This window comes from Chlorocebus sabaeus, chromosome 11 (genome assembly GCF_047675955.1).
Source record: "Chlorocebus sabaeus isolate Y175 chromosome 11, mChlSab1.0.hap1, whole genome shotgun sequence".
NCBI classification, from domain to species: domain Eukaryota; kingdom Metazoa; phylum Chordata; class Mammalia; order Primates; family Cercopithecidae; genus Chlorocebus; species Chlorocebus sabaeus.
The window spans coordinates 72,970,562-72,998,402 of NC_132914.1; the positions used below are offsets into that span (position 1 = coordinate 72,970,562).

General features: G+C 38.9%; 1 long non-coding RNA gene and 1 pseudogene across 3 annotated transcripts in view; one reads left to right on the forward strand and one right to left on the reverse strand.

The window, feature by feature from the left end:
* The window catches only part of LOC119623861 (uncharacterized), a 380,205-nt gene that overhangs the window by 168,156 nt on the left and 184,208 nt on the right, over positions 1 to 27,841 (reverse strand). The gene's annotated exons all lie outside the window — the stretch shown is intronic.
* LOC103238750 (large ribosomal subunit protein uL10 pseudogene) lies at positions 1,294 to 2,329 on the forward strand (annotated as a pseudogene).

Sequence of the window (27,841 nt, forward strand, 5' to 3'; positions counted from 1 at the left end):
CATTTGACTTTCTTTCTCTTGGGAAAATACTTGGGAATGGAATAGCTAGACCATATATATATATATATATATAGAGAGAGAGAGAGAGAGAGAGGCCAATATTTGGCATACTCAAGTCTTTTTAGCTATTTGAATAAGTAAATGATGCGTATTTTCAGCTGCTTGAAGTTGTCCCACAGTGCATTGACACTTTAAAAAACTTTTTTTATTCCTTTGTCTCTATGTTTCATTTTAGTTTTTTGTTTTTTGTTTTTCGTTTTTTGTTTTTTGAGACAGAGTTTTGCTCTTGTTGCCCAGGCTGGAGTGCAATGGCTCAGCTTACCGCAACCTCTGCCTCCCAGGTTCAAGTGATTCTCCTGCCTCAGCTTCCCTAGTAGCTGGGGTTATAGGAGTATGTCACCAGGCCCAGCTAATCTTGTATTTTTAGTAGAGATGAGGTTTCACTATGTTGGCCAGGCTGGTCTTGAACTCCTGACCTCAGGTGATCCACCTGCCTTGGCCTCCCGAAGTGCTGGGATTATAGGCATGAGCCACCGTGCCTCGCCAATCTTTTCTTTAAAAATGTCTAAGCTGCTGTTAACCTCATACAGTGTCTTTTTAATTTAAGACATTATAGCTTTCAGCCCTGTAAGTTCAATTTGGACCTTTTTTATTTTCCAGGTCTGAACTTAACATTTTTCTATAGCTTTTGTGCTATAGAATAATACAGTTACAATAACTGTTGAAATGTCCTTGTCAGCGATTTCTAACATCTAAGCAAGTCCTGGTCTGGTGTCAATTGACAGGTTTTTCTCCTCATCATGGGTCATATTTTACCACTTTTTTGCATGCCTAGGAATTTTTTAATTAATTCCAGACATTTTGAATTTTCCCTTGATGGGTGCTGAATATACTTGCATTTCTACAGATACTTTTGAGTTTTGTTCAAAGACACAGTTACCTTACTTGGAAACAGTCTGACACATTTGAATCATGCTTTTGAGATTCATTAGGCAATACCAGAGCAGCATTTAGTCTAGAGCTAATAATTCTCCACTGCTAGACAATATTTTTCTAAGTATTCTACCCAAAGGCCCATGAATTATAAGTTTTCCCATCTGGGTGATGGAAATAGGCACTATTTCTTTCTCTGTGTGAGTTATTGGTACTTTTTCTTCTAATTTTTCTGGGAGGCAAGAGAAGTTTTCTCATACACATATGCCCATCAACATTCTCCTTAAAAATCAAAGAAGCTTCTCTCACCAGGCATCCTCGTGGAAGTGACATCGTCTTTAAACCCTGCATGGCAATCCCTGACGCACCGCCATGATGTCCAGGGAAGAAAGAGTGACCTGGAAGTCCAACTACTTCCTTAAGATTATCCAACTATTGGATGATTATCCGAAATGTTTCATCGTGGGAGCAGACAATGTGGGCTCCAAGCAGACGCAGCAGATCCGCATGTCTCTTCGCGGGAAGGCCGTGGTGCCGATGGACAAGAACACCATGATGTGCAAGGCCATCCGAGGGCACCTGGAAAACAGCCCAGCTCTGGAGAAACTGCTGTCTCATATCCAGGGGAATGTGGGCTTCGTGTTCACCAAGGAGGACCTCACTGAGATCAGGGACATGTTGCTGGCCAATAAGGTGCCAGCTGCCGCCCGAGCTGGTGCCATCGCCCCACGTGAAGTCACTGTGCCAGCCCAGAACACTGGCCTCGGGCCCGAGAAGACCTCCTTTTTCCAAGCTTTAGGTATCACCACTAAAATCTCCAGGGGAACCATTGAAATCCTGAGTGATGTGCAGCTGATCAAGACTGGAGACAAAGTGGGAGCCAGTGAAGCCACGCTGCTGAACATGCTCAACATCTCCCCCTTTTCCTTTGGGTTGTCCATCCAGCAGGTGTTCGACAATGGCAGCATCTACAACCCTGGAGTGCTTAACATCACAGAGGAAACTCTGCATTCTCGCTTCCTGGAGGGTGTCCGCAATGTTGCCAGTGTCTGTCTGCAGATTGGCTACCCAACTGTTGCATCAGTACCCCATTCTATCATCAACGGGTACAAACGAGTCCTGGCCTTGTCTATGGAGACAGATTACACCTTCCCACTTGCTGAAAAGGTCAAGGCCTTCTTGGCTGACCCATCTGCCTTTGTGGCTGCTGCCCCTGTGGTCACTGCCACTATGGCTGCTCCTGCTGCTGCTGCTGCTGCTGCTGCTGCTGCACTCCCAGCTAAGGTTGAAGCCAAGGAAGAGTCGGAGGAGTCGGACAAGGATATGGGATTTGGTCTCTTTGACTAATCACCAAAAAGCAACGACTTAGCCAGCTTTATTTGCAAAACAAGGAAATAAAGGCTTGCTTGTTTAAAAAAAAAAAAAAAAAAATCAAAGGAGACGGCCGGGAGCGGTGCCTCACACTTGTAATCCCAACACTCTGGGAGGCAGAGGTGGGTAGATCATGAGATCAGGAGTTCAAGACCAGCCTGGCCAAGATGGTGAAACCCCGTCTCTACTAAAAATACAAAAATTAGCCAAGCATAGTGCACACGCCTATAATCCCAGTTACTCAGGAGGCTGAGGCAGATAATTGCTTGAACCTGGGAGGCGGAGGTTGCAGTGAGCCGAGTTGGCACCACTGCACTCCAGCCTGGTGACACAGTGAGACTCCATCTCAGAAAAAAAAAAAAAAAAAAAAAAAAAAAAGATAAAAATTGAAGGAGAGTCCAGGCACAGCGGCTCCCAGCACTTTGGGAGGCCGAGGCAGGCAGATCACTTGAGGTCAGGAGTCCAAGACCAGCCTGGCCAACATGGTGAAACCCTGTCCCTACTAAAATACAAAAATTAGCTGGGCATGGTGGTGGGCACATTTAATCCCACTTACTCAGGAGGCTGAGGCAGGAGAATCGCTTGAACCCGGGAGGGAGAGTTGCAGTGAGCTGAGATCATACCACTGCACTCCAGTGTGGGCAACAGAACGAGAGAGGCTCTGTCTCAAACAAACAAAAAAGTGAAAGGAGATCCTTAGCAGGTCTCTGGACTTCTCTCCTCTGTTGCTCTCTGTTCTCCAGAACCCTGCCCTGCAAACTCTGGCTGCTTTTGTCTTCCTAGACTTTCACGTCCTCTCAGCTCACTGGGTGCACTGGCCCCACCTGCGTCTCCTCTCCCTGGACAGCCACCTGGGAACTCATTCAAGCAATAACCCAAGGCAAATACAGAGCTCATCTTGTTTGCTCCCCATCCCCCAGGTATCACTTTTTCATCGCCTGATCTCCAATGTCTTAACAAACTTTGTTCTATATATTTTGCCTGATTTTTTTTCATTGATTCAATTGGAAAGATAAACTTGGTCTCAGTTACTTCATCTTGGTCAAAAGCAGAAGTCAATTATTTCTTTTTGGCATACCCCCAATCTAAAGAGGATAAAAAAATAAAAAATAACTGTATCCTTATAGGAAAGTTTCTAAGTTAGGTTAAATCCACCCAGGCTGCCAAAACAGTACAAAGCTTCGGTTGGAAAGTGGGGGAAACGGAGTGGTCCTTTCTCAGTGTTTAGGCCCATGAGTGCAGAACTTTCTGGAACACGGTCACAGGCAAAAGGAAACAAGGGACAAGCTGCTTCTTAGGAGATAGATCACAATACAAGATTTTGAGTCCACTGGAGAACAAAAGGAGAATATGGAAAACAATTCACACTTCACTGTCATTCAAAGTTCCTCTCTTCCCTTCTCACTTTGGTTCCTGCCTCTATTGATGCACTAAGCATTCTGAGCCTCTGCCATCTTTGTTAAGATTCCTTTGTTCTAGTCTCTAGAAAATCTCATCCCCCACCCTCCTCTTTCTCTTCCCCAAGCAAGAGCTCTGTCTCTCACATCATTTCACTTAGTTATAGTTAAAGGAAGGGATATTCATTATAAGTCCAAGGATATTGGTGTTAAGAGACAGGATGAAGCTGTCTGGAACCTTTGTCAATTCAGAGGGCTACATTGTAACTGGTGAGGACTCTCTGATTATTTTTTCCCTTTTTTCTATCAAGTGGAAATGAATTATAATTTTATCCTAAAAACAGATGCCTCTGAATACCCAATTTAGATAAATATAAGATTGAAAAAAGATACTGCTTTTATTTCAGATTTTAAAAATGAGACTCCAAATAGTATCTGATCATTCTAGCACTGAGTTCAATGTTCACTCTACTCTGACAGCACATCTTTTTTCACAGTTGCATAAGAATTATGGCAGAGAGTTAAAAGAAATATAGTAAAACTCACAAGAAACATTAGACATTTTTGAATAAATAGGAAAATGCCATAGACCAGGTCACATTCTCAAAGCATAGCGACATGCATTAAAAGGCCATTATAAAATGACACAAAAAACATTAGTTCTGACCCCAGTATCAGAACTATACACATGTGTCACCTTTTGATCACAAAGCATCTAGTAACAAAAATACAAGGATTGTCTCTTCTTGGAGTGACCACAAATTTATTTCTAAATGAATCTATAGACCATAAAAATAGATAGCTAAATATCAAGTCCAGGCCAGGCACGGTGGCACACACCTGTAATCCCACCACTTTGGGAGGCTGAGGCAGGTGGATCACCTGAGGTCAGGAATTCAAGACCAGCCTGACCAACGTGGTGACACCCCATCTCTACAAAAATTAGATGGGCATGATGGTGGGTACCTGTAATCTCAGCTACTCAGGAGGCTCAGGTGGGAGAATCACTTGAACCCAAGAGGAAGAAGTTGCAGTGAGCTGAGATCACACCATTACACTCCAGTCTGGGCGACAGAGCAAGACTCTGTCTCAAAGAATAAAAAAATAAAGATTAAGTCCAAAGAAATACTTGATATCATGTAAAGTTTTTAAAACTTCACTTAAAACTGGTTTCATTCAAACTGATTTATATGTCTATAGACAGAACCAATGTTGTAAAATACATACAAAGATAGATAGATAGATAGATAGATAGATAGATAGATAGATAGATAGATGACAGATAAATAGAAGTCATCCACAGAACGTTATTTTCACATCGTTTTTTTCTTTGCATTCTGCAGTGTACTGGGATAGTAGGAAAGAGGGCACAATCAGACTTTCAACAACAGTGACGAGACAGGATAATGTAGTAGTTTAGAGCAACGTTTCTCAAAGTGTAGTCTGAGGGACACCTACATCATAAACATATAGGGCACGTGTTAAAAGCGGAAATAATTAGGGCCCTCTATGACAAATTAAATTCAAATTTCTGAGAACCTGGCCTGGGATTCTGCATCTTAACATACTTTTCCATGGCTTCTACTTCATATTAAAACTTGGAAACCCCAGGTCACAAGCATAGACTCTGGAGCCATACTCCCTGGGTCCAAAATTCGACTAGATAGCTATTTTACTATGAGTTTGTCTCTCTGCATCAGTTTCTTCATCTGCAAACTGGAAATGATGATATTAATAGCATCTACCTACCTTCTAGGATTGTAAAAACATTAAACGAGTTAATGCATAAAACCCTTAGAAATGTGTTGGGCACAATTTAAGCGCTATGTATGTCAATGCAACCAGGGTAGTTAAGTCAACCATGTTCCAAATTACTGCCTCCTATATAAAGTACAAGAACTCAAAAGGAACAAATTAACAAGAAGTTATAAGGAGTAAGAACACAAGTTAGATCCACAGAATTCCCCTTAGCTAAGAGTTGGAAGGTTTTTGTTTGTTTTAGTTTTTGCTGGCAAAAAAAGACACCCTTTTGTGAAGTTGCACTTGCCCCCTAGAGAATATGGCAGCACCAAGTAATTCTCCTTCATTTATGGTCAAGCAACATTGCTCTCCGTACTGCAAAGTTCTAGCTAGTTGTCTAGGAGTTGTCCTCTTCAACTAAAAGCCATATGCCTCAGAACAAAAAATTATTCATTAGGCTCTTGTTAAGACACCCTGGCTAGCACAGAGGCGCCCTGGCTGGCTACCTGCCCTCTGGACCTTATGTGACTCAGGTATTCTGACCTCATTCACACTGGCAGGAATTCACTTTGGCTCAGTTCTACAGTTTCTAGCAAAGACTAATTCTTGAGACAAATTAGTGGAGAAGATTCTGAATAAATAGCATTTAGAAACTGTTCTTATTCATAAGCCCTTGATTAAGAATGGATGGAGAGATAAATATAATAATCCTTTGAACAATGTCTTATTAGTAATTCCACAGCTTTGCTTCCACCATGGACCAGGATGTGATACATGGAGTAATGGGAAGTCTGGCAAGGTGTGTTCCCAGCATCTTCTGAACCATTCATTCAAATTATGAGCTTCATCCAGCCTTCATTTGCTTTTCCTTCCAGCCTCGCCTCCCTGGTCCATGGCTGTTCCCTCTTACTAGCTCCTTTGTCCTTCTCTTGTTTCCTAACCTAAATTCCATCCTGCATCAATATAAATATCCATTATGATAAAGCCCAATTTCCTTACCTTTACGCCAAAGCTTCATGCTCTCCACTCTCCTCTCCATATACAGTAAGTCCTCACTTAATATCATTGATAGGTTCCTGGAAATTGCAACTTTAAGCAAAACGATGTAGAGTGAAAATTATTTTACCATAGGCTAATTGATATGAACAATAGCTAAGTTTTGGTGGCATATTTCTGGCCACACAAAAACAAATTTCTAAATAAAGACCACAAACATGTCTAATATTACACATTGAAATAAATGTGAGCTATATGGACATTTAAGAGAGATTAATAAAAACAAGTAAGATAATTATTTACCCATTATTCCAGTTCAAGGTGCAGATGGTCTGAGCCTATCCCTGCAGTTCAGGGAGCAAGGTGGGAACCAACCCTGGACAGGACGTCATTCCATTACAAAGCATACACACACACACAGAGACACACATACACACTCAGACTGGGACAATTTAGACACACTAATCATATGTGCACATCCCTAGAATGTGGGAGGAAACAGGCATACCCAGAGAAAACCCATGCAGATCTGAAGAGAATGTGCAAACTCCACCCAGACGGTGACCCCAGCAGAGAACTGATCATTTTTCCTAATCAATGTTATAATAAAGCCACGTTGAAAGAAGCAATATTATTCGAGGACCCACTGTATTCCAAATACATTAAACACCTTGCAGGTTTCCAAATGTGCCTCTGTCTCCCCCACTACAGGTCTTCGCATATATTATCCCTTCTCCCTAGCGCAGTCTTCTCTCATGCCCAACTCCATTCATTCACTTGGCTAATGCCTATTCACTCTTCAGAACTTAGCTAAGGCATCACCTCCTCCAGTGTCTTACCTAATCCAGCTCCTCTCAACGTATACATTAATCAGCTTCTTTTCACAAGTCCCATGTATTCCTCTGCCTCCCCTTTCTGATCTATTAATCCTTAAAGAAACAGCTTTCCACTAGAGCGGGTATTACGATAGTCTAGGATCTGCTATGGATGACCCAGCTCAAGACAACCAAAGCTGCTTGTTCTCCTATGTCTCGTTCATCATTGTACTCCTATCTTCTAGCAGAGTGATTGCACTGATACACCGCTCCATGTTTCTCAGTGAGATGAATGTGATAGGTTGTGACCATATGGTTAAGGGTTCCAAGTTCATGTGACTTGGTGGAAAGAACGCATGCTTTGGAGTCAGACGGACCTGCACTTAAATCACAGGTCTGCCGCTTACTGTCTATGATATGGATGACAACTTACATAAGCTAATTTGAGTCTAGGTTGTAGATCTGCAAGCGAAGACAATAATCTTTACCCTACAGAGACATTGTGAGAAGTTAGTATAATACATACCAAACCCTTACCCAGTGCTGATAAAATGTAGCTTTTATTATTATTGTATTAATCATGAGAATCAGGATTTATTCCCAAACAAATCAGATCAAAATCAATAGCAATTTGTAATCAATGTATTGCAAATATCTGAAAGAGACTCTGAGATCTTTCTCAAATATCTAAGAATCGTTGCACACACCTAAAAGATCCTTTTAGGATACTAGGTCCCTACAATAGTGCTGCAAATAAAATATATATGAAGTTCTTTTCAATGACAGGATCAATTCCTAGACAGTTGCTCAAGCTTCCTTCCAGTCAGTGTCTTGTTGGAAGAAATTCCCAGATGTGCTGAAAGTAGTGTGATAGATGTAAAATGGTATTTTTAATTAAACCCTTATTGAACATAGTGTGAAAGGTTTTTACTTAATCCTTTGAAACCAATAGATAAAGCACTCACTGTTATCCCCATGTGATAACTGAGGGTTAGAGAGGTTAAGCAGCTTTCCAAAGTTGCACACTGACCGAATGGGACATAGCCTTCAAGATTTTAGAAGACATTTTTGATGGTAGAATTACTTTGTTAGTTCTCTTATATGGTGAGATAACTAATGTTGATAACCTGTGAATAACTTAACATCTCTCAGAAGTTTCTCAGCTACAAGTTCCTCTGCACCCACCCTGGTTAATTCTGTGATTTGAATAGTCAGAAGAGATGAGTCAGAGAGGACTTTTACCTCAAACTTTCCACCGGAGTGGGTGTTACTATGGTCTAGGTCCTGCTGTGTATGACAGCTGAAGACAACCAAAGCTGCTGCTTTTCAGGACTGCGGTTGTAGACTAAGAATAAACTACATGCCTGGCCTTGCAATTAAGAGGGCAGGCATCAAAGATGGGTGCCGATCTTCTTGACTCCATGGTGGCAGCAACAGACCATTTGTCAATTTGAACTTATTTCCATTTTGTAGCTAACCTTGTTCTTTTGGCGAAAGCAATTGGTGCTCGCATGTCAACAGACATTAATCTGACTTCACGATTTTCTAGTAGGAAAGCATGGCTTATTCTTAATCCACTAGCTCTATAATTCATTCATTTTTACTAGTTTATTTTAAATGTATTTACTTATTTATTCCTTTATTAAGCACTTGCTATGTAGTGACATATTGAGAGACATCACAATAAAGTTGTAGGAATATGAAAGTTGGGTAAACATGGTTTTGCATCACACTTTTGTCATTTATTAGTTAATAACCCATGTTATTATATATGGGTAATAAGGGCATCAGGTTGACTGGGCTTTAAAATCTCAGGTTTACAACTTATGAAATCTGTGACCTATAAGAAGTTTTCTTTTTTCTTTTCTTTGCTCTGTTATCCAGGCTGGAGTGCAGTGGCATGACTCAACTCACTGCAACCTCTGCCTCCCAGGCTCAAGCAATCCTCCCACCTCAGCCTCCTGAGTAGCAGGGACCATAGTCATGTGCTACCATGTCCAGCTAATTTTTGTATTTTGTGTTGAGACAGGGTTTCACCATGTTGCCCAGCCTGGTCCTGAACTCCTGGGCTCCCAAAGTGACAAATATCTTTGAGTTTAGCTTCTCTCCATGGTAAAATGGAAAGGATAATACTTACCTTATATAATCCTTACAGAGAATTAAAATAAGATGTGAATATAAGGCACCTAGCACAGAACCTAACAGACAGTAAGTGCTCAAGATTTATTTCTTTTCCCTCTGACACTAGGTCCCAGACACTGCAGAAATAAATATATCTGAGATTTACAACTGCCATAAAAGAGATAATAAAGGAAAAGCAACTTAACATATTAAGCCCCTACCTTCTTTCAATCCATGTCTTAGGCATTTGCATGTGACGGTAGCCTTGAATTTAAAGTGAACTCATCTTAATTTAGTCACTCATTCATTCATTTGTTCACTTATCAATAAATATTTATTCAGCACCTTCTATATGCCAGTCATTTGCCTAGGCAGTGGTGACACAGCAATGAATAAGTGGACCACGTCCTACCTTGAGCTTACATTCTAGAGATCCATAACCTTCCTGCCTTACCTTGCTGCACAGATAAAAATCTCTGAAAATTAAAAACAGAAAAAAATATTCTTTTCAACTTGGAAATCAGAGAATGCTTCATGGAGAAGCGGAAGTTTGGCCTGAACTTCAAAGAACTTTAGGGCTCAGAGTAGGCTGAGAGAGTGGGTGGATGGAGCTCTTGCGTCATAGCCCAGAGGCCGGGAAGAGCAGGACCTGCGAGGAAGCAGTGAGTTTGATTTGGTTGTTGGGTGGGGTGGGTAAAAGTGAGTAATAGGAAATCTTTTGGAAATGTCTATGGAAATCAGATGGTGGTGCACATTGAAAAGCAGGCTGAGGAGTGTGGACTTACGTAGACCACAGAGAGCCATTTAAGTTTATTGAACAAGGTGGTAATAGGATCAGGGATAAGCTTCAGAAATATTAATTGGGCAATAATGCATAAAATGGATTAAAAGAGGGAAGGACTAGAGACAGAGGAAGACTCAGGAGGTTGTTAATTAAACATTGCTGGTATGTTTGGGGTTTTTCTATGGCCAGCGACAGACAGATCACCAGCAAATTCAGGTAAAGTTTTTCTTTCATCAGAATTTGGAAAGGTAAAAGTGAGTTTAAAAAAAAAAAAAAAAAAAAAAAAAACAGAAAAAAAAATCTGCCTCATCTAAGAATGCATTACATAATATTATACAAATGACAAATTCTTTTGATACATGAGAGATATTTAGTGTCTTCAGTAGAACAACTAAATTAAACATAGGAGCGGAGAAAACCTGAGACAGCAGGCCTTATGGTATAATATTCAAATTAAATTGATTCTTAGGACAGAGCTGTAAAATATTTGCAAACAAATTCTGATTCCTTGATTTTTTTTTTCTTTTTTTTTTTTTGAGATGGAGTCTCGCTCTTGTTGCCCAGGCTGGAGTGCAATGGCTCAATCTTGGCTCATCACAACCTCCACCTCCTAGGTTCAAGACATTCTCCTGCCTCAGCCTCCCAAGTAGCTGGGATTACAGGTATGCACCACCACGTCTGGCTAATTTTGTATTTTTAGAAGAGATGGGGTTTCTCCATGTTTGTCAGGCTGGTCTCGAACTCCTGACCTCAGGTGATCCGCCCGCCTCCGCCTCCCAAAGTGCTGGGATTACAGGCATGAGCCACCGTGCATAGCCTGATGGTTTTTTGTAAAAAAATTTCTATTGTAAAATAAAAATAAAGTTAAACATATACGTTTAACTCTTGCAAGGTGGTAAATGCCCTCAGCATACTTTTGGTATAGCTTATGCTCTTCTTGGTTGGTATAGGTTGAGAATCTCTAGTTTAGAAATAAAAAATCTAAATGGTTCCAAAATTTGAAACTTTTTGAACACTGATATCACCCTGCAAGTGGGAAATCCCACACCTGACCTCATGGGATGAGTTGCAGACAAAATGCAGTCAAAACTTTTTCACAAGCACAAAATTACTAAAAACATTAAATTACCTTTGGGTTATGTGTATAAAGTGAATGTGAAACACAAATGAATTTTGTGTTTAGATTTGGGTCCCATCTCCAAGATATCTCATTGTATACATTCAAATATTCCAAAATCCACCCCCTTCCCCACCCACCAAAAAAAAATCATGAAATCCTAAATACTTCTGGTCCCAAGCATTTCAGATAAGGGACACCCAATGTGTAGTGCTATTGTTCTGGGTCAAATTCTCAGTTGATGGAAAACAACACATTCCCAGACCAGCCACGTGGGACAGCATTCTGCCTTCCAAACATTACCTGCCTTTGCTACTTTCTCTTGGTTTCTGAAGAATCAAACTCAAACTACCCCAAATTGAGGTAATTCTCTTCTCTCTCCCATCCCCTTCCAACCCAACTTGCTCTTCCCCTTGCCTTTTCACTTAAACAACAAACACTGATTAAGCACCTACTCTCTACCCACTTCTGTATGGATCATTGGGATCTCTGCTAAGTGCACCATTGACCAACAGAATCTTGTAGTCAACCTCAATTCTCCTCCCTCCATCTCTCACATCCACTGAGCAACCAAGACCTGCTGAGTCCGTCTCCCAGAAGTCTTTCATATTCATCTGTTCCTCTTCAACCTCATTGATCCTGACCTAGGATGGGCCCTCATTAGTGCAATCCTGAATGATTACAAAGCCTCCTAACTCCTCTTTACCACTCACCCCCATCCCCATCCAGTCTCTCTACAATCCAAGCTCTCTCTTGCATGGATGGATGCCAATATGCAATCTTTGAAAACCTTGAGTAGCAAGGTTTTCAAACATCATCTCATCCCTTCTTAGGATGAGTGATCCATTTGTAAACTGCTGATTTACACCTTGCTACTCAAGGTGTGGTCAGCAAACCACAGCACCAGCATGGTCCTGAAGCTGGTTAAAAATGCAAACTCTTACAACAGAATCTGCATTTTTAACAGAACCCAGATGATCCATATGCACATTTAAATTTGAGATGCACTGACTAAAAGCACAAATCCAATCCCTTCACTCTCTAGTTGACATTCTAGTGCAAAGACCAACAAATTATAACCCACGGTCCTAATCTGGCCCATTATCTATTTTTGAGCAGTCTGTGAAGTAAAAAAAAAAAATGCTTGGAAATAAATCAAAAGAAAAATAATATTTTATGACACATGAAATTTATATGAAATTCAAATTTCAGTGCTTAGTTTGATTGGAACACAACTATGCCCATTCATTTATATGAAAGGAGTCTTTTAAAAGTTTATGGAAAATGCGTATTATGAAAAAAACTATGCATGGAGTTCAAATTTTTTTGCACCAAAATAAACTCATGCCAACTGGTTACAGCATATCTAAAAAGGATCTAGTTTGAGGCATAAACAAGGCTAAGACATTAGTTTGAAAAGAGCCTCTATAAGAACAATATGAATTCTGCTAAAATTGAAGCAAAAACAAACATCAGATTTATGGTGAAGCTTGAGTGGAAGAATGATGAAATCACTGATGCTTTATGAAAAGTTTATAGGACAATGCCCCAAAGAAATCAGCAGTTTACAAATGGATCACTCATCCTAAGAAGGAATGAAACGATGTTGAAGATGAAGCCAGCACCAGCAGATCATCCACATCAATTTGTGAGGAAAAAATTAATCTTGTTCATGCCTTAATTGAAGAGGACTGATGATTAACAGCAGAAACAATAGCCAACACCACAGACATCTCCGTTGGTTCTTACACAATTCTGACTGAAAAATTACAGTTGAACAAACTTTCCACTCAATGGCTGCCAAAACAATTGCACCCAGATCAGCTGTAGACAAAAGCAGGGCTTTCAATGGAAATTTTAAGCATGCAGTATCAAGATCCTGAAGCATTTCCTCTAAGAATTGTAACAGGAGATTAAACAAGGCTCTACTAGTGCAATCTTGAAGACAAAGCACAATCAAAGCAATGGCTACCAAGAGGTGGAAGGGGGCCAGTGAAAGCAAAAGTGAATCAGCCAAGAGCAAAGGTCATGGCACAATTTTGGGGGGATGCTCAAGGCATTTTCTCATTGACTTTCTGAAGAGTGAAAGAACAATAATATCTTCTTATTTTTATTTATTTATTTATTTTTTTGAGATGCAGTTTTGCTCTTGTTGCTCAGACTGGAGTGCAATGGGGCGATCTCGGCTCACTGCAATCTCTGCCTCCCAGGTTCAAGCGATTCTCCTGTCTCAGCCTCCCAAGTAGCTGGGATTACATGCATGTGCCACCATGCCTGGCTATTTTGTATTTTCAGTAAAGATGGGGTTTCTCCATGTTGGTCAGGCTGGTCTCAAACTCCTGACGTTAGGTGATCCGCCCGCCTCGGCCTCCCAAAGTGCTGAGATTACAAGCGTGAGCCACCGCACCTGCCCATAATATCTTCTTAATATGAGAGTATTCTGAGGAAGTTAGCCAAAGCTTTGGCAGAAAAACACTCAGGAAAGCTTCACTAGAATCCTTTTTTACCACGACAATGCACCTGCTCATTCCTCTCATCAAACAAGGGCCATTTGCAAGAGTTTTGGTAAGAAATCATTAGGCTTCCATCTTAGAGTCATGATTCAGTTTCTTCTAACTTATTTTTGTCTCCTAATCATAAAAAAATCTTTAAAGGACACCTATTTTTCTTCAGTTAATAATATAAAAAACATTACTTTGACATGGTGAATTCCCAGGACTCCCAGTTCTTTAGAGATGAACTAAATGGCTGGTATCATCACTTACAAAAATGTCTTGAACCTGAAGCTTATGCTGATTAAGAAAATTTATATTTTTAATTTTTATTTTTTAATTCAATTTTCATGCACTTTTTGAAATCCCCTCATATATTGTCAGTGGTTGCTTTTGCATACAGTGGCAGAGTTAAGTAGTTATGACCAAGACTGTATGATCAGTAAATTCTAAAATATTTACTATCTTGCCCTTTAGAGAAAAAGCTTTTTGGCCCTTTTTCTAGGGAGAAAACATACGTAATTTTTTAAAAAAGAGAGATGGACATCCCAATTACTCTGGTTTGATAATTACACATTGTAAACAGATATAAAACTATCACATATGTCCCAAAAATATGTACAACTATTAAAAGTCAATTAAAAAATGCAAGTTATGAGCTATGAAGACAAGAAATAAAGACTTGAATAAAATGTTGTATCTCTTGTGTACCCACAGCAGGTGCCGATACCCTTCTGTGATCCCACATGTTATGTTATTGGTATGGTCTTTGCAGAGTGAGGAAAAGAATCAAATACATTCCTCCCATTTCATGGCAGCTGATGTTTCCCCTTGGAAGGACAGAATGGTAGGTTTTAAACATGATGAGAGGAGCAAGATCATCTGGGTGTTCAGAGATGAGAAGGAAATCGTGGAGGATTTGAGGGTCAGTAATTGTATGGGCAGTTTCCACTCAGGTCCTTATTCCTACAGCTGAAAAAAGAGGGGGAAAAGGTGTCTTCTGGCTCTGCAGAGCTAAATAAATATTCCCATCGTTGGGCAATAATTCTTCCATTGAAAGGAATGTCTGAAGATTCCAAAATTCCGTGCTTTAAATATCAACAGCCACCCACCTGCAGGCCTTTACACATTCCCTGATTTTATGGCTATGTAAGACATTAAAGATACCAGTTCAGACCTTGTTTTCCAATGCAGATCCTTTTGGAATAACCCTGTCAGAACTGTTTCCAGTGGTTTGCTCTTTGCTTAATTGATACATTCCTTCAGAGTCACTAAAGCAGGTGTGAAAAATAGTTCGAATTCCAATTCCATGCCAGAACTAGAAAGAAGTGAAAGCCCTTAGATCAAAAAGCTTCCAGAGACATTGTAACAGAGGCACTGAACATTTAAAGTCCGGAAAGTAGTTGCCTTTCCATCCTTCTTCCCTTATCCCTAGCTTCACATTTTCTAGAACAGTTAACTAAATGATTTTGCATTCACTTAATAAAAAAAAAAAGGTGTTACCAGCTGACAGTTGAGGTTGTTCAATGTGCGAAGTACTATGGTAGATCTCTGGGTTACAATATTAAATAAGATATTGTTCCTGTCCTGGAGAAGTTAGCAGCTATATGGGGAAGGCAGATGCAGAGACAGAGAATTACAAACCAGTGTTTTCAGGGCTATGGTTCAGAGTGAGTATGTGAGCACAGAGAAACACGCAGCTCAAGCTCACGAGATTAGAAAGGTTTCCCAGAGGGGATGTCTGGGCTGAGTTCTGAAGGACATGTAGAAGTCAGTCGGATAAAAGGCTGGAGGTTAAGAGTAGAACAGGTATTCAAGGCAGAGAAACATCAAAGATGAGGAAAATGGCCCACGTGAGCTGCAGGACAGTAGAAGATAAGAAGAGGGTTGAAAAAATGGAGAGGAGAAAGGCTGGTGGGGTCAGGAAGAGGATGGCACATCTGCCATACCCCAAGAACTTAGATTCCCTACTGAGGACAAAGGGGGCTTATGGTAGGGTTGTTGGTGAGGCAGCATGATCAGAGCTGTATTTCAGAAATCAAATTCTAGCTACGGTGTGGAGAAAGCACTGACAAAAACCAAGATTGGAGGTAAGGAGAATTAGGAGAATGCTGCAGGGGAGAAATCGTGCTGACTCACACGATGGTGAAGATAAGGGTGGCAGAAAATAATAAGGCAAAGGCCACCATATACAGCCATGCAGAAAGCCATGCCATGCACAAAGTACTTTCCCAAGGGCAGATGGTTGTTGAAAATCAGACTTGGTCTCCTGGCCAAGCATTGTGACCCAGCAGGAGGAAAAAAGGAACCCTTTTTTTTTTTCATCAGCTAGACAAGGTATCATTTTGTTATTCTCACGAAGTCACCATATGTATGAGCAGCATTAAAAGCCCTGCCAAAGATGAGTATATTCTAGAGAATTTTGAGGAGGAAAACAGTTGATCAGATATAGCAGTTAGAGAGAGAGGATTCAAAGTGGACACCAAAATGTTTGGCCCTGTTACCTTGACATTTACTAAGGCAGAAAATGCTTTCTCAGGCTAAACCAGTTCCATTTCACCTGTTCAATCCAATTCCTTTTTTGCTATCATGAATTTCTTAAACAAATTCAAATACATTTATTCAAATAAAAAATATATTTTATTCATATTTAATAATGTTCATTTTTTATTTGATTAAAATTTTTCTTGGAGGTAATAGTAGATTCATATGCAATTGTGGGAAATAATGCAGAGAGATCCTATGTTCCTTTTACTCAGATTTCCCAAATGGTAACTTGTAAACTATGGTACAATACCACAACCAGGATACTGACATTGATAGTGTCAAAATACAAAACATTTTCATCACCACAAGCATCCCTCATGGTGCCCTTTTAAAAGTATGAATGCGGAAAATCTGAGACAAGTCTCAGTTAATTTAGAAAGTTTATTTTGCCAAGGTTGAGAACGCACCTGAGACACAGACATATGCCCAAGGTGATCAGAGCACAGCTTGGTTTTATACATTTTAGGGAGACATGAGATGTCAATCAATACATGTAACAAATACACTGGTTCAGTCTGGAAAAGCGGGACAACTTGAAGCAAAGGCAGAAAGACTGAAAGTGGGGAGGGAGCTTCCAGGTCACAGATGGGTCATACACAACTTGTTACTTTCTTTTGAGTTTCTGATTAGCCTTTCCAAAAGAGGCAATCACATATGCATCTGTCTCTGCCAGAGGGGTGACTTTGAATTGAATGGGAGGCAGGTTTGCCCTAAGCAGTTTTCAGCTTGAGTTTTCCCTAGTCATTTTGGGGGCCCAAGATATTTTCCTTTCACAACCTCTAATTTCTTACCCATTTCTATAATTTTGTCACTTCAAGAATATTATATAAATGGAATAATGGAGCATGTATCATTTGGGATGGACTTTTAAAAAAAACTCAGCATAATTCTCTGGAGATTCATCCAGACTGTTGCATGTATCAATAACTCATTTCTTTTTATTTATAAGTAGTATTTCATGGTACTGGCATACCACAGTTTGACCATTCATCTATTGAAGACTATCTGAGTCATTTTTAGTTATGGGCTATTATAAATAAGGCTGATTTAAACATTTGTGTACAGGTTTTGTGTGTGAGCATAAGCTCTCATTTTTCTGGGACAAATTCCCTGGAGTACAATTACTGAGCCATATGGTAATTGCATGCTTAGTTTTAAAGGAACTGAAAACTGTTCTCCAGAGTCTCTGTAGCATCAGCCATGTAACAATGATCTAGTTTCTCTACATCCTTGCCAGTACGGGTGATGTCACTGAAACCGCCTTTGCAAAATTATAACTGAGGAAATTATGACAGTGAAAGAAATCAGACCTAACAGACTCTATCTTGCTTCTAACCCTTCAGCTGTCCTTGCTCATTCCTGGGTGGAGGCCAAACTAACTTTGGGAAAGAATTCAGTTCATGATTTGACTCTGAAACAAAATTGATAACAGCCATTTCCAGAAAGACCCCCTTCTTGCCTGGTGTCCAGTCTTTGCAGGACTAACAAATTAGCTATAAGATTAGAAATTACAATCTAGGGGTCATGTAGCCTCTGGGTCTAAGAGTCTAAACCTCCCCAAATTGCTCCTGGGGTTAACATCACTATTGTAAGGCTTGAGATAAGCGCTTGAGATATTTTGCAGACCCTGCACTCGATGGATCAGCTGACACCACCCAGACTGGTAATCTGGCCCAACCAGTTCTGCTATCATATCCAGGAACAGAAGACATTAAGAAAAACTCACTTCAACCCCCTATGATTCCATTTCCAACCTGACCAATCAGCACTCCCTACTCCCCAAGCCCCTACCCGCCAAATTATCTTTTAAAACTCTGATCCCCAAATGCGCGGGGAGACTGATTTGAGTAATAATAAAACTCTGGTCACTCACACAGCTGGCTCTGTGTGAATTACTCTTTCTCCATTTCAATTCCCCTGTCTTGATAAATTGGCTCTGTCTAGGCAGTGGGAAAGATGAACCCATTGGATGGTTACATCACTACATTTGTTGTTGTTGTTGCTGTTTTATTTTAGCCACTGATAGATGTACTGTATGGTTTTAATTTAATTTAAATTTTAAATTCACTATGGTTTTAATTTGCATGTTCCTAACGGCTAACAATGTAGAGCATCTTTTCATGTGCTTAATTTGCCTTCTGTATATCTTTTCAGTGAAATGTTTCGTGTCTATTACCTATTTTCTAATTGGACTGTTTGCTTTGTTTACTGTTATGTTGTGAGAATTTAAAGATTTCATTTTTATTCTTTGTCTTTCCCGTTTTTATTTATGACACATCTGAGACAATATGGTATAGGGTGAAGAAAGTAAGCTTTATCATGGGACAAACTATGAATCCCAGCTCTCCTCAGCTTCAGAACATTCATCTGTAAGTTGGAGATGATAATGCTATCTTGTAGGGTGGCTATAAAAGGCAGTGTATATACAAACCACCTAACCTAGTATCTAACTTATACAATGTAAATACTCAAAACATGTAGTTACTCTTTTGTTATTTATTGATCAGATCAAACATTCTGTAGTTTACTTCTTTTTCCACTCCCTTTGTCTCAAATCTTATGGTCCTGTCTTCCTTCCTTTTATACTGCCAACGTTACAACAGTCAATACCTTCTAAAAGTGCTTGCCTAGTTGCATAGAAATCCTTCTACCTAAAGAACATCTCAAATGTGCATGTTCAGCTAATAACACTCCATTAATAATTTTAAAACATTTTTAAAATACAGCTCCTTAAAAACAATAATAGGGTACTGGGTTTACTACCTGGGTGATGTAATAATATATACAACAAACCCCCATGACACACGTTTATCTATGTAACAACAAACCTTCGCATATACCCCCAAACCTAAAATAAAAAATAAAGCAAAAAACAAATAATAATGAATTTTAAATTATGAGTATTGGCAATACATGTGCTTATTTGGGAGTATTTCCTGAAATTTATCAGAAAACAAAGGAAGATAAAGGAAGAAGAATCCAGATCTTGTTAGACTATGTAGCTTACATGGTTTGTCATAAGCTGTAATTTTTACATAGTTTCATTTAGAGGGATTAAATGTACACTGCATAGCTGGGCCTGTGTTGGATAATTTACGGACATCTTAAACAAAAAAGAAAGCATGACTCCTCCTTCTGGGAAGTAGGGTTTCATTTTCTATTTTCAGTTGGAAACTTTGAAAAGTTGAGTTTTATTTCAATAGGACAGTATTTACTGAGACATTTAGGTAGGAAGCAAGATCTTAGCCAAGAACTGTTAGTTAATCTTCAGCAGCTTATACATAAAAAGATATTACTGGAAACACTTACAGATTTGTTTATCCTCAAATAATGTGATCTATTTTCATTTTGAGAAAGAAAATAAAGAATTCCACAGAAAGAAATGCTTGCATGACTTTCTGAGTCATACTGTGTAGATTTTTTCCAGTAAGCTACATTATGCTGGATGCTGTTCAAAAGGGAAAATGTCAAACACACTGAGGTTCAGTCTGGCCAGTGGGTGGGTTTACTCAAGCACAGAAATCAAATATAGGCATTCAAGTCAATACCTCAGAAACGACAGAATGAATTACAAATCAGAGCTGGAATTTTAGAAGTTATTTTTCAGCTGAATCCCACAAATGCAACATAAATGAATAATCCTTGTGAGCATTACAATGGCATTTATTGTATTTTTCTTAGAATCCTAAAGTTGAAGAAAACTAGACATTATAAAATTTAACCTTTCTTTTATATCATATCTCTGACACTTCTCTGACAGATTTTCCTACTTCTGCTTAAAAACTTCCAAAAATGGAGAGCTTACTACTTTGTAGTACAGTCCCTTCCTTTGTCAGATAAATGGAAGGCAAGGAAAATAACCTGGAATTATATAAGCCAACATAATAACAGTGTTGGCTTAAGGACAGGCAAAATGATGCATTTCTTGTTGTTGTTCTTTTGCTTGTATTTTCTAGCTTTTCTATAATGGGTTTGTGTTTTTATAATAGGCAAAAGATAAGTACTCTCCAAAACCATGAAGAATTCCAATATTAACACTGGTGTTATCCCAACTTTTCACTCTAAAAATTAAGGCAGAGTAAGAATCAGTGGCTGAAAATTAGATACAAAAATTACCAATGTTCCAAAAATCTATGACTAGGAAATATCTATTTCAACTGCATCAATATGTCAACCAAGGTATGTTGATCAAATTGTTTCCAGCAAAATTGCTCTGGTCAAACAGTAAGCTACTTAATAATTGTTAGACTATGTGCCCTCTGCTTCTATCAAAACATTCTGAGGATGCCAAACATTTTAGAAACAGTATCATTCTGTGAACTCTAATCAAGTTATTATTGATCTACACCACCAAATTTATTGTGTTCTGTAATTATCTAAATGGTGGTATTATTATTATTATTATTAAACTTAACATTTATCCCTGTTAAATTGATTGTATCACCTTGGTTTTTTCCTTCTTACAAGGTGCTAAGTGGAGCACTTAAGAGGTTATGGGGGAAAAATGTGTTCCCAGATGAGAAAGATCATGTTCTGCAGAATTACTCATGCATCTTTATGACTATTCCTGCTTCCCTACCTCCCAGGTCCTTGGCCTTCCCTCCTTGTTCCCAGTATATTATTAGCCAGCTCCTAGTACATAATATGCTTTCAAACAAATCATATGTATTGAGCATCTACTATGTACCTAACGCTTCCACGTAGGAAGCATTATCCCTCAACAGCCCCCCTTGTTTCTCAACAGCCCAGCTGATAGGTATCTACAGGTGCAGAAAGAAGGGCTCAGTGATTAAGTAATTTCTTGAAGTTCCACAGTTATTCATTGACAAGAGTATGATTTGAATCTATATCTGAATGGTTTTAATGCTAATGCTGCCTCTGGGTATTTTTGGCCTTGGCTTCTTGGCTTTAACCTTGCCCTGCAAAATCTCAGGTAGACTCTGTCACCTCCTCTCTGATTTCCAGCACTAAACACTAATCTAAACATCCTAGTTTTTTTCCTTTGCATTATCCATAACCAGATTGGATGAGGTGCTTCCTGACTATTTAGAATTTGGGTATCCAATGTACAAGCACTACTTTCAAGATCTATAAGAGTTTATATTTGCTCACCTAGATTTTCTTCTAAGACATTGATAAGATTTGTGAAATACCCAAAGGAGAATTTTTCCAGAGTGCTATCTCTACATAAACATAATTTGAGTATATATTAGACAACCTACAATTCACTTTCTTGTCCATGAACATATTTTAACAAATTTTGTCAATTATCTTGGTGACATCAAAGCCTACAACATTTCCCTGATCTATCATTTTAGAAAAATTAATAAACAGTAAATCCAATACATACTGGACTATACTGGTTCATGTACTTGAGTAGTTCAAAGATAGGTCTGGGATGATGCAGATGCTAAAGTAATGTCACCCAGACCTAGTCTCTCTTCTTGGTTCAGTGCTCCTCCATTTTGACTTCCATCTTAGGGTCTACATAATACATGATGTATGCTGGCAGCTCCCAGCCTACACCCTCCCAGGCCCACTACATACAAATCACTTTCACTGAGGAGTTACAAGAGGCACACAACTAAGTAAGAGAGCCTTTAACCACAAAAAGACAGTATAGTCTAATAGAGAAAGCATGTGCTTTGGTGGAAAATAGATCTGGATTTGGATCTAAGACTTGTCCTTGAGCAACTTATTCAAACTTGGTGTCTTAAATTCTAAAATGGAGATTGTATGTAGTTCATAGAGTTGATGCGAAATCCTAAAATTTGAATAAAATAATGTAAATTAAGCGCCTAGCATAATGCCAGGAACATCGCAGCTGCACATCATATCAGCAAAAGTAAGTACACCAATAGTAATAATGCTAGTAGGGATACATGTTCTGTAATACTGATGTAAATTAACATACTGGGGTTTCAGAAGGTTCATATCTGATTGGGGTGATGGGGCTAGAAAATATTTCATGGAGGAAATGGTATTTAAAGTAGGTCTTAGAAGGATGAATGAGGGCCGGGCCTGGCGGTTCACCCCTGTAATACCAGCATTTTGGGAGGCCGAGGTGGGCAGATCATGAGGTCAGGAGTTCAAGACCAGCCTGACCAACATGGTGAAACCCTGTCTCTACTAAATATACAAAAATTATCTGGGCATGGTGGTAAGCACCTGTAATCCCAGCTACTCAGAAGGCTGAGGCAGGAGAATTGCTTGAACCCAGGAGGCGGAGGTTACAGTGAGCTGGAATCACGCTGCTGTACTCCAGCCTGGGCAACAAAGCGAGACTCTGTGTCAAAATAAAAATAAAAGTAAATAAAAGCCATGAGGCTTTCAGGGCTAAAGAAAAAAGGAGACTACTTTCTTAATTTTAATTATCAGATTTAAAATGTAAAAACGTTGAAGATGAAATAGATGAAATGATAAACTTCTAATAAATCTTGTAATAAATCTCACACAGATTCATGAAATGTTTTCTCAGCGAATAAAAAGACAAATGAACTGTGATCAAATGATTCAAGGGCAGTCATGAGATGTAGAGAGCATGTTATTTTCTTTCTTAGACACACCATCATCCATAGCTCAGGTAGGATGTTCATCTCACACTTCAGCACTTTGAGGTCTAAGCCAAGCTACAGATGCAGTGAAAATAGAAATGCTATAAAACTGGGGATGCCACAGTCCAATCTGGTACAGTAAGAACACAAAGGAACAAAGTATCAAAAAAGATGAAGCACATGTTCTCAGTAGGTTTGGTTGTAAAGAAAAAGTTCTCAAAGGAGAAAAAAGTTTTAATTCTAGAAACCTTTTTTTCCAAGTGCGTTTTGCTTTTGGGACCAAGTTGCAGGTTAATTTGGGTGGTGAAATAAATCAATAAGTTATTATTCTGATGTGGACATAGTACTTTGCCGTTAAATAAAAGTTTCTTTCTTACATATTATCTTGTTTTATCTAGTTAAGGAGAGGAAAGGATGGAAGACAGAGGGGAGACAAAAAGGTCAGACATATAATCAAAGTAGCCTAATAAAAATTAGTTGGTATGGAGCTAAAGGGATGCCAAGGATTCCAATCAATGTGTACCTCAATGAAATGTGTGTGCTTTAAACACTGTGGTTTAAACCTTGTGGTTTGCAGACACTGAATTTCACAGATGTGTAATCAAGGAAGTCACCGTCACACAAAGTTCTTGTGAAGTAGCTTTCTGAAGTAATTCACTCAAATTCTCCTGATGGTGAATGTGGGGAACATCAACCCACTCATCTGGGAGAGGAGTTCCCTGACTCTTACTTCCAGAAAGGAGACCATCTTTATGCACAATCTGTTGACCTCACTTAATTTCTTCAGTTTATTTCCCCTGGCTCAGAATCCTGAGAAAAAATCTAAACGTTAAAACGCTGCACCTGAGAGGGTTTATATCTCTCAGTGGGGTAGAGCCAATGTCAAAACTACAAACTACCTGATACTTGAAATAGGCTGATAGCTTTTAAGAGTCATAATCCAAACAGAGCTGTCTGTTTACATTTCCTTATGTGAGTGAAATACCAAAGCAAACCAGATGTCTTTTGATGGGCTCTGGATTTTTACACACACACACACACACACACACACACACACACACACACAACATCCTGTCTTACACCTGAAATCTTTATCCACCCTCCCAACTCCATCCTTACCATCAAGGCCATTCATGGCGACACACTGTATCTGTTTTGTGGGAATTCTAAGGAAAACTAAATATAAAGTATAGAGGTGTAGACACATAATTGCCACTCCTTTATTTAACAAGTAATTGGTAAGTGCTTGCTATGTCCCAGTCACCATATAATCAGTAGGCACTATATGGCCAGTCATTTTATGGGTTACCCATATTCTAGTAACTTGGAAATTCTGAAATAAAGAAAAAGTATCAGAACAAAACTGGAAATAAGATACCACTTTTTCTATTTACACAAGGAAATTAAGACTCAGAGATATCAAATAGATTGCCTGAGGTCAAGTGCCCTGTAAATTGTAGAAGTGGGCTTTGAACCAGGTGTTCCTGATTCCAAACTCCATGCTCTACACCACTCGGACTCTTCAATAACTTTTTATGTGTCTATTGATGTGAACCAGTATTTACTCTGATGCTTAAAAAAAGAATTCTCTTTAGGGGAATGTAAACCAAATAAACAACTCAATCCAGAAAAAGAGTAGGAAATAGGCAAGCAAAGCACAAAAGTCCCAATTACTCAACTAAAACCATCTTAATAGAACCTGTAATTCATCTCGCATTCTCTGAGAAGCAATGAGTAGGCAAACTCTGAGCTATTATTCATTTACTATTTAATATTTACTTCCCGAACCCATTTCTGAATTGCAATTCTGACTGAAATGAAGACATAATTATCTTCTGCTCAGGACCATGAGACATTAATATACACACACTTAAAAAAAAACATTTTATTGAATTAGAAACCCATATCTAATAAGCAGAGATGTACACTGTTTCTTGTGCAGTTTTCATCATCTTCTCTCTGGCCTTCCTCCCAGTATCATTATTATGCTCTTTGGCTCTTGTGTACACAACAAGGCACCAAGTGATGAGTGATTCTCTAGGCCAGAATATCATTTATTCACTTTGATTGCACACAAGTCAGAAAAGAACAAATACACCAATGAAAAGTATAACCTTATTTTTTTAACAACTATTATGCTCATTTAAGAAATAACCAAAAGATACCCACACCACCCTAAAATCAAGAAATAAAATTAATCTATGTTAAGAGAAATACCAAACAATTCTCCATTCTACATAGAATTAATCCCAGGCTGGAGGAACATTGACGCATTCCAGGAAGCCAAAAGAAAACTCTGCGAATCAGGAAAAAGGAATCTGGATGAAATGGTCAAAAAAGGGCTTTGCAGAGTTTAACACTGAAGATGGAGGCAAAGTCTAATATTTCTTATCTATTATTTGAGAGGCTTTTTTATATATACAGAGAGAAGGAAAAGCTGCATTTCTTATCTAATGATTAAGAGCAAATAGGGTGAATCAGAATTTGTTAAAATTAGGTGCAGCTGCAAGTGACAAAAATGACAAAATAGCAACGGCAGAAGTGCATTTCTCACATAAATAGAGTCTGTGGGAAGACAAGCCATGGCTAGTAAGCAACTATATACTAAATCAGCCCCGCTCTGTCCAACACTGTGCCTGGACTTACTTGCTTTCTTGCCTTACATCTGTAAATCCAGCTCTGCCTCATCTCGGCTACCCAAAGAAAGCAGCCCCAATGGGTGTGGGAAAGAATTACTCAATAAGCAGTTACCTATTTGGAGGGAAAATCGATCTCAATGTCAAATCAAACCATAAGCCAGAATAAATACAGATGGATTAGAGTGCTAAAGTTTTTTTTTTTTTTCCTCAAAAAAAGAAATCAAATCATGAAAGAGCTAAAATAAGAGCAAATATTTATCAACATCCTGAAGGGGAAGGTCCCTCTAAGTTTCAAAGGAATAAAATAATTCATAAAGGAAAAGATCAATAGATTTTACTATGTAAACTTGTCTAAAATGTCTCTGTGTTAAAATATAACCAAAATTATAAGAAACTTTTTAAAACTGGGAAAACCTTTGCCTTAAACATGATAGAGAACATTTTCTACCATATTTGAAATTGCTGAAATAGATAGAATAATTACTGTGACCCACCACAGCTCCACACATTAACATGAATGAATCCTACAAACCAAATGTTACGCAAAATGATCCACTCATGGGAGTTCAGAGTATGATTTCATTTTTATGAAGTTCGAAAACAGGCACAACTAAACTGTTTATGAATCCCTACATAGGCAATAAAAATATTAAGAAAAGCAAGGGATTGATGATCCAAAGTCAGGATCATGTTTTGGGTGAGGGAGGGAGGTGGGAAGAGCAAACACTGGAGAAGACCATGGTCTAGGAGGGAAAGTGGGCCTTGGGCCAGCAGGCAGGAAGGGGAATGAGGAAACAACCTTTTACTTTGTGGGTTCCTAACTTGAGGCCTGATTGCACAGTTCTCTGTAGAATTTTATTTCAAGCTGTACATACGTTTTATACACTCTTCCGTATGTACCACATGTACTTCCCAATAAGACAGGGGAAAAGATCTCAAAATATACATGGGAAATGGATGTGCACAGAAAATTCCCAGAAAGTGGAAATACAAATAACTAGCCATCTTAGGGGAAAATACCCTGCTTACTAGGAATCCAAGATACGTAATTTTTCTATCAATACATTGTCATTTTCTGCCTAATATTTGTGATTGTTTTTCTTTTTATAAAAACTTAATGCTTATAATATAGTGAAAGAGTACCCTTAAATGCTACTGAAGCAAGTGAAAACAATTAGGTAACATGTGTCAGAGGTCAAACCTGTCTTTAGGCCAGGCGCGGTGGCTCACGCCTGTAATCCCAGCACTTCTGAGGCGGGCGGATCACCAGGTCAGGAGATGCAGACCATCCTGGCTAACATGGTGAAACTCCGTCTCTACTGATAATACAAGGCTGGGCGCAATGGCTCACGCCTGTAATCCCAGGACTTTGGGAGGCCGAGGCGGGTGGATCACAAGGTCAGGAGATCGAGACCATCCTGGCTAACACGGTGAAACCCCGTTTCCACTAAAAATACAAAAAATTAGCTGGGCGTGGTGGCGGGCGCCTGTAGTCCCAGCTACTTGGGAGGCTGAGGCAGGAGAATGGCATGAATCCTGGAGGCGGAGCTTGCAGTGAGCCAAGATTGCGCCACTGCACTCCAGCCTGGGCAACAAAGCGAGACTACGTCTCAAAAAAAAAAAAAAAACAAACAAAAAAACCTGTCTTTAACCTTCAACCTACAAATTCTACCTAGGGTATCTGTGAAGAAATAGTCCTAAATTGGAAAGGAAAAGCAATACATATCAGAGAATTGATATTGATACCAGCTAAAATTGTTAAATGCTAATTCTCTAACATCTAATCAAAGGAAAAAGCAAATAACTGTACAGTTAAATAACAGAATATTACATAGATAAAATAACACTTATAAAATTATAATAATGTAGAATACATTATATTAAAAGAAATAAGTTGGACACTAAACTGCATATATAGTTTGGTACATTTGTGTAGATGTATGCAAATCTTTTACCTAGAGGAGAAAAAGTCTAGAAGGAAATACATAGAAATGTTACAACTGTGATTTTCTTTTCAAAGTGGAAACTATGATAAATTTTCTTTTGAAAAAATGTCCCTGAATGTTCTAATTTTTAAATAATAAGAATACATCATATGCAAACTAATTTCTATCTCTCTCTCTCCCTCTCTCTTTCTCTGTCTCTCCCTTTCTTTCTATCAAGGTTCTTTAAGGTATTGCTGATTCTGGCCCAATGGGATTGGACATCAGCCAGATTTCTGATTTTGCAACATGCAGTCAGAATCAAACTTTTTATATTCACATTAGCCATGTCTTGATTTATACCTTCTTTCCAGCCTCTGATTAACGATTTTATCTCCCAACTCACTGTTCAC